This window comes from Petaurus breviceps, unplaced genomic scaffold (assembly GCF_028583685.1).
Source record: "Petaurus breviceps papuanus isolate PSGF00001 unplaced genomic scaffold, PetGlider_PUasm1.0 229, whole genome shotgun sequence".
Classification (NCBI taxonomy): Eukaryota; Metazoa; Chordata; class Mammalia; order Diprotodontia; family Petauridae; genus Petaurus; species Petaurus breviceps.
This window is the reverse complement of record NW_027185903.1, coordinates 29,769,340-29,777,199: the sequence shown is the minus strand read 5'-3', so window position 1 is coordinate 29,777,199 and position 7,860 is coordinate 29,769,340. Positions and strand designations below refer to the sequence as shown.

Here is a 7,860-nt window from a genome sequence, read left to right as displayed (position 1 = left end):
ACATAAAAAACCCAGGAAATAGTGATGCGGAAAATGTATACAGTACAAATACAGTTTTAAAATATTAATGGAGGGTGGAGGGGATGTTTTGCTAAACCTCCTGCAGAGGGGAATGTTCTGATAAGCTTGTCCTCTACTGACATCTAGTGGTGTGCAATTGCCTAGCAGACAGATGTGAAAGCCTTTTGCTGGTTCCATTTTTAAATGGTCATGAGCACAGCTAGCTAACCAAGGGGTTCCAAAATCCACCATCCTGAACTCGTTTTGAACAGCTTGTAAATTCCCACCTCCCGCTCTCCAGGCACATGGAAACGACCCCTAGAAGGGCGCCCGGCTTATGGAAGTGTTGGTCACCTGGCTTTACTTGGTATCTTTATTCAAATGAGCTCCACCCCTCACCCTGACTTCTTAAAGACAAGCAAAAAACCCGGTTTTTATGGCAAATCTGCTGGTCCACTTGTGCTTGTAACAGATCAGTAGAGCTCCGGTTAATATTAAATCAACTGAAAAATTCAAGTGACCTGAAAAAATAACTTCCCCTCCCCGAGGAATGAGCTGCTGGTGTTTCCACTCCACTTTGTGAAGTGTGGGCTTTTAAGCTGACATTTTATCCCAAATGGCTGCTATCCTGTCATTCACCAACTGTAACAAACTGTTCTTCTTCTTGAATACTTTAATTAGAGAATCCAAGCTTTCAAAGCCCATGTTGCTGACTCATCAAATCTCAATTTAATGAGGCTTTATTACAGCTGTAGGATGAGGCCCTCTTCTGCTTATTTTATAACATTCAAGCAGGCCCAGGTACCAATGACCAAGAAGCTTGTGCTTCTGATTCCATATCCCAAAGGTGCTCCAGCAGGCCATGACTAATGGCATGTTTTATTTATTGCTTTCCTGCTTTACCTCTTGGGTCTGGATGTACAATAGTGCCCAATGCTAAAGCTCAGGACTGTTAGTAGGAAAGAAGGTGGATTGAATACTCCATAGAAAGAACCCCCAAGGTCCCTATTGCTGAAGGAATTTAAAGTTCCATTTTGCCTTACAAATATTTAGCTGGAGGAGAGGGGGATGTTTTTGCATAATAATAAGATTTTTATTTTGATTCTGAGGACCTGAATGTGAGTCCCTGCTCTACCCTTTACTATCTGTGGTACTTAACCTCTCCGAGTCTCCATTTCCTCATCTGTAAAATGAGGTTGGATTAAATTACTTCTAAGACCCCTACAATAAAATGTATTTTTTTAAAGACTACAGAACCCTAATCAATATGGTGATCAATCATAACTTCAGAAGATCAGTGATGAAACATGTCACCTCTATGTTGGTAGTGTGGTGATGGACTAAAGGTACCACAGAAGAGGGACATTTTCAGACATGGTCAATGTATTGGTTTGCTTTGCTTGATGATATTTATTATAAGGAAAGACTTCCATTGGAGATGAGGGTAAATTAGTGAGTAGTGACATAAATACAAAAAAGGAAGAAAAGAATATCAATAAAATGCTTTTTTAAAAGCATGCTGAAGAAAAGAAAAGAAGTTCAGAAGGAAACACAAATGGGGAAATGTTACTATCATACTAAATTTGCTATACACTTAAAAAAAACTGAATGGAACAGAAGTTGGCAATTTTATATATAATCTTTTTTTATTCTTTCCATACTGAAATGCTCATGCTTATTGATGATTGTTGAATTCAACAAGAAATTTTAAAAAGAGAGAAAGTGCTAGAAACAATGAGTTTAATTTGCAGAGAGGAAAATTCCAATTCTCCATGAAGAAAAACCTCCCGATAATTAGAGCTGCCCCAAAGGGACATTGGCTGTCTTGAGAGGAAGCTAGTTCCCTCTATTGGAGGTCTTCAAGGAGAGACTGAGTAACCTTTTGTTACAGATATTATCAAAGAGATTCCTATCAGCTCTGGTTGACCTTAAACCTGAGTTTTCCTAACTCATTTAGCTCTGGCATTGCAGGCTAAGTACAGACAGGGTATGGAAAGAAGGAGAGGACCCACCACTGGGGTGCTAACCCCCAAGTCCAGCTAGGTTTCAGAGAAGCAGAATTCCTCTTTTTTAATCGGGCTCAGGCTGTGATGCTGACACCCATGAGGGCATCAGGAGCCTTCTTTCCTCCCCAGCCTCCCCATCAAATGTCTGCTACAAACAGGTGAGTGTGGATTTCTACTAAGCTACCAATCAGCTAAAAAGCATGAGAGCCTCCACTACCTTAAAAACAATTGTGGAAACAGTGGCATGGTCCTTTTAATGATGTGATACCTGGAAGCTGCATTAGATAACTCAGTGGAGATAATTGGTTGATTCTAGCTTTATTAACAACCATTGGATTGCCTATTTGGATTGTCCAATTAGGTCCAACAGACACCAAGTATGCTTTTAACAGTTCTTGCTTAAATCTCTAAAGCAGGGTATATCTACTCATCTCATGTGATGGTTTGCTGTCTTAAGAGCAAGACTTGATCCACTTGGATATCCTATCTACCTATCCACCTATCCACCAATCTTAGATCGGTTCCCTTCTGGTGGAACTTCTCCAACATTGATTGACCAATTAGATATAGAAAAGAATAAGGTAACTCTAAGATTGGAATGCTTTAGGGAGACCTCTTAATTCATCACTGGGGTATCTGCCAGAGTCCCACTCCTACAGAAACTACTAGGGAAATTCAGAGCAGGCAGAGGACTATTGATCAAACTGCAGCTTCACTGGTTGATAGGAAATGTCAGCTCCTTTGTTTTCTTGTCTCATTCTTTTCTGAAAAATTCTTATAAAAGGGTTGTGGTTAAGACATTGGTCTTGGGGCCAAATTCTGCCTCAGATAGTTAGTGGCTGTGTGACTCTGGGCAAGTCACCTAACCTCTTGATTTTCTCATCTGTAAAATAGGAGAGCTAGTTCCTAAATTGACTCTAAAGGTCCCCTCCAGTTCTCAACCTATGATCCTATGATACTTTCTTGTCTTAGTATCCTCAGTGCCTAGCACAACTTGTGCTGAGGGATCACTTAATCAATGTTTGTGGAGGGGTGGCTAGGTGGCATAGTGAATAGAGCACCAGCCCTGGAGTCACAAGGACCTGAGTTCAAATCCGGCCTCAGACACTTAATACTTACTAGCCGTGTGACCTTGGGCGAGTCACTTAGCCCCAACTGCCCTGCTTTCCTCCCTCCAAAATAAGTGTTTGTTGAGTATCTTCCTTATTGCTGCTGTTCAGTATTTCAGCCATGACTCCATGGACCATAACATGTCAGGCCTTCTGTCTTCCACTATCTCCCAAAGTCTCTCCAGGTTCATATTCATTATTTCTGTGACACTGTCTCTCTCATCCTCTTCCATCCCCTTCTATTTTTGTCTTCAATCTTTCCCAGCGTTAGGGTTTTTTTCCAATGAGTTCCATCCTCTCATTATGTGACCAAAGTATTTAAGTTTCAGATTCAGTATTTGTCCTTCCAATGAATAATATGAATTTATTTTTTTAAGTATTTACTGATTTGATCTCTTTGGTGTCCAAGGAATCCTCAAAAGTCTTCTCTAGTACCACAATTCAAAAGTGTAGATTCTGTGGCACTCAGTTTTCCTTATAGTCCAACTCTCACAGCCATGCTGGAAAAACCATAGCTTTGACTATGTGGACCTTTGTCAGCAAGGTGATTATCTCTGCTTTTTAGGATACTGTACAGATTTGCCATAGTTTTAATGCCAAGGAGCAAGTGTCTTTTAATTTACTGGCTATAGTTGTTGTCTGCAGTGATCTTTGAACCCAAGTATATAAAATCTAACACTACTTCCATTCCCCTCTTCTATTTGGCAGGAAGAGATGGGACCAGTTGCTATGATCTTAGTTTTTTAATGTTAAGCTTCAAGCCAGCTTCTACACTTTCCTCTTTCACCCTCATCAAGAGACTTCTTAATTCCTCTTTATTTTCTGCCATCAGAGTGGTGTGGTCTGCATATCTGAGATTGTTAATATTTCTCTCAGCAACTTTAATTCTGGCTTTTGATTCATCCAGCCTTGCATTTCACATGATGTACTCTGTATATGTGGTAAATAAAGTGACAATATACAGTCTTGCTGTGGTCCTTTCTCAATCTTAAACCAATCAGCTGTTCCATGTTCATGACCTTTGTTTCTTGACCCTCATACAGGTTCCTCAGGAGGCAAGTAAAAAGATCTGGTACTCCCATCTCTTCAAAGACTTGCCATATTTTTTTGTGATCCACTTAATCCACTAAAAGACTTCAGTGCAGTCAATGAAGCAGAAGTAGATGTTTGTTTTTTTATGGAATTCTCTTGCTTTCTTCATAATCAACAAATGTTGACAATTTGTTTCTAGTTCCTCTGCCTCTTTGAAAACCAACCTATACATCTGGTAATTCTTGGTTCACATATTGCTGAAGCCTAGTTTGCAGAATCTTAAACATAATCTTGCTGGCATGTGAAATGGGCACAGTTGTTCAGTAATTTAAGATGACTCTCTAAGATTGGAATGCTTTTAGGGAGACCTCTTAATTCATCATTGGGGTGCCTGCAAGAACTCCAATCCTACAGAAACTACAAGGGAAATTCAGAGTAGGCAGGGTACTATTGATCAAACTGCAACTTCACTGGTTGATAGGAAATGTCAGCTCCCTTGTCTCATTCTTTTTTGAAAAATTCTTGTGGTTAAGACATTGGACTTGGATCCTTGATGCCTTAATTTTCTTGAAAAAGTCTGTGGTCTTTCCCATTCTATTGTTTTCTTCTATTTCTTTTAATTGCTCATTTAAGAAGACCTTCTTATCACTCCTTGCTGTTCTCCGAAATTCTGTGTTCAGGTGAGTATATATTTTCCTTTGTCCTTTACCTTTCATTTTCCTTCTTTCCTCAGCTATTTGTAAAGGCTCATCAGACAGCCATTTTGCATTCTTGTTCTTTTTCTTTCAGATGTTTTTTGTTGCTGCTTCCTATACAATATTGCAAACCTCTGTCCATGGCACTTCAGAAACTCTATTCCCCAGACCGAATCTCTTAAATCAATTTATCACCTGAACTTTATATTCATAAATGGATGTTATTCAGGTCATGCCTATACAGTTTGATGATTTTCCCTACTTTCTCTGATTTAAGTCTAAATTTTGCAATAAAAGAAGCTCATGATATGAGCCACAGTCAGCTCCTGGTCTTGTTTTCAGTGACTGTATAAAGCTTCTCCACCTTTGATTGCAAAGTATATAATCAACCTGATTTCGATATTGACCATCTGGCGATGTCCATGTGTAGTGTTGCCTTTTGGGCTGTCGAAAAGGAGTGTTTACTATGGCTAGCGAGTTATTTTTCCAATTACATGTAAAGATAGTTTTCAACATTCTTTTTTATAAAATTCTGATTTCTAAATTTTTTCCCTCTCCCCTCCCCAAGATGGCAAGCAATCTGATATATGTTATACATGTGCAAGCATGTAAAGGTATTTCCACATTATTCATATTGTGAAAGAAGAAACAAAACAAAAGGAAAAAGCCATGAAAAACAAAAGTCAAAAAAGTGAAAATAGTATGCTTCAATCTGCATTCAGACTCCATAGTTCTTTCTCTGGATGCGGTTAGCATTTTCTATCATGAATCTTTTAGAATTATTTTAGGTCCTCTGAGAAAAGCTAAGTTAATCATAGTTAATCATTACACAATGCTGTTTTTACTGTGTAAGAAGTTCTCCTGCTTCTGTTTACTTCACTTTGCATCAGCTCATGTAAGTCTTTTCAGATTTTTCTGAAATCTGTCTGCTTGTCATTTCTTATAGCACAATAGTATTCCATTACATTTATATACCACAACTTGTTCAGCCATCCCCACATTGATGGGCATCCCATCAGTTTCCAATTCTTTGCCACTACATAAGGAGTTGCTATAAATATTTTTGTACTTTTTTTTATTATCTCTCTGGGATACAGACCTAGTAGTGGTATTGCTGTATCGAACAGTATGCACAGTTTGATTACCCTTTGGTCATCGTTCCTTCCTTCCCAAGCTCACTTAAAAGAGAAGGAAGGAAGGAAGGAAGGAAGGAAGGAAGGAAGGAAGGAAGGAAGGAAGGGAGGGAGGGAGGAAGAAAGGGAGGGAGGGAGGAAGGAAGGAAGGAAGGAAGGAAGGAAGGAAGGAAGGAAGGAAGGAAGGAAGGAAGGAAAAAGGATAGAAGGGAGGGAGGGATGGAAGAAGGAAAGGAAAAAGAAAGGAAAAGTCATTTATTAAATGCTTAATAAGTACAAAGTCCTGTGCTAAGCTCTAGGGATACAAAAAAAGAAGAATAAGACAGTCTTTGTGTTCAAGGAGATCATATTCTAATAAGTAGAGAAAATGTATATGGTAATACCACTTCTTTATATCGTTTCTGCTGATGAAATCATATCTATTTTTGGTGCTGACCTGTTTGACAATGCTAGGACTTCAGTGGTTAGAACTTTGTTTTTAGGGTCTTCAGTAGCTGCTGAGGAGGCAGAGGCTGCCGAAGCAGTTGCCAGTTTGTATCTCCACCCATATTGATTCTCTGGGTGATGGCTATGTGCTCTGAGCAATAAAGGTATTGACCAACATTTTCAGATCCAGTTATTCAAATACTTCTAAATATAAATGGCACATAGTGAAAACAAAAATGTTTGTTGAATTAAATAGACAGGTAGGTATTAAAAGCTACAAAATAGTATACAAATGGTATTAGCAATTTCTGGGCCCACAATAGTATATATAACCAGATGTGGAGGAGTGGGACATGTCAGGTGGCAGGACTCAAGGTTATATATGGTGAGTGAAAATCTGTTGCAGTGAAGAGGGTTTTAAAGTTGTAGTCAAAATAGACTGAGTTCACTTGCCAGATCTCATCTGTCATTTCTCTGAAAATCTCTACATTTCCAAATTCTCATCCTTCAGTGTCCAGCTCAAATGCTCCCTTCTTCATATAGTCTTCCCTAATTTCCCATACTATCTTTCTTCCTCTTTAATTTGACCTTCCTCCTACCTCCTCAATATTCCTTTGCTTATATCTCTTTTAGGAAACTAATGTCTTTCTAGTGCCCTGGGGAAGGGTTGAACAAGGCCTAAGCAAAGCTTCCTTTCTGGGTTCTAACCAACTACATGTGATATTTGGGGGCATTAAAGATGATGAATGGAATGGGGAAGCTTGCTGCTTTCAGCCATGTGTAACTTACCACTGAAGGCTCTTGTACTTCGAAATGATAAAACCTTATTATTGCCTTCTATTATATCCTACTATTATATCTCCTTATTGCCCATTGAAAAGGAAGAGCCAATGACTCAGTGAATCATTAAAAAGAGAAAGATCCCCACCCTTATTACTCTCCTTCCTTGGACTATCTACATGGCAAGGAGCTCTCTCATAAGTTACAGAAGGGGTCACCCTTCCCTCCACCTTAACAGAAATGACAAAATGGTGAGCGCTTGGCAGCTGATGCCCATGTCCCAACTATCCTTGGTTGGCATCTGCCTCATCTGTGTTTCTACTTTCCTGAGTTCAGGTGAATGAGTAGCAATCATGAGTTTAGAGGCCACCTTGTGTGAGTTCCAGAAGTTTTGTGATACTGAGACTCATGGAGGAACTCCCAGAAACTGCTCTAATGCTCCTGGAGAGGAAGATAACCAACCAAAAACTGAGCCCAAGCTCTGATCTAACTAGTCGGTAAACATAGATGCTGCGGGGGATTTCAGAGAGTTGAGCTGAAATGGAACACAGACTCTTCAACAATGCTATGAAGTGCTTTGTACCGTGACAGTGTTTAAGTTTAAACTTCCTAGCAAATGGTAACAGTAGTCAGGACTATACGGCTTGGTAACAGTAGTCGGGACTATACGGCTTGGTAA

General features: G+C 39.4%; 1 long non-coding RNA gene across 1 annotated transcript; it reads left to right on the top strand.

Moving 5' to 3' along the window:
* Positions 1–4,514: 4,514 nt before the first annotated feature.
* On the top strand, positions 4,515–5,164 carry LOC138167284 (uncharacterized). The gene is made up of 2 exons (XR_011169850.1): positions 4,515–4,827; positions 4,937–5,164. It is a non-coding gene; the product is annotated as an uncharacterized lncRNA (long non-coding RNA).
* The last annotated feature ends 2,696 nt before the right edge of the window (positions 5,165–7,860 follow it).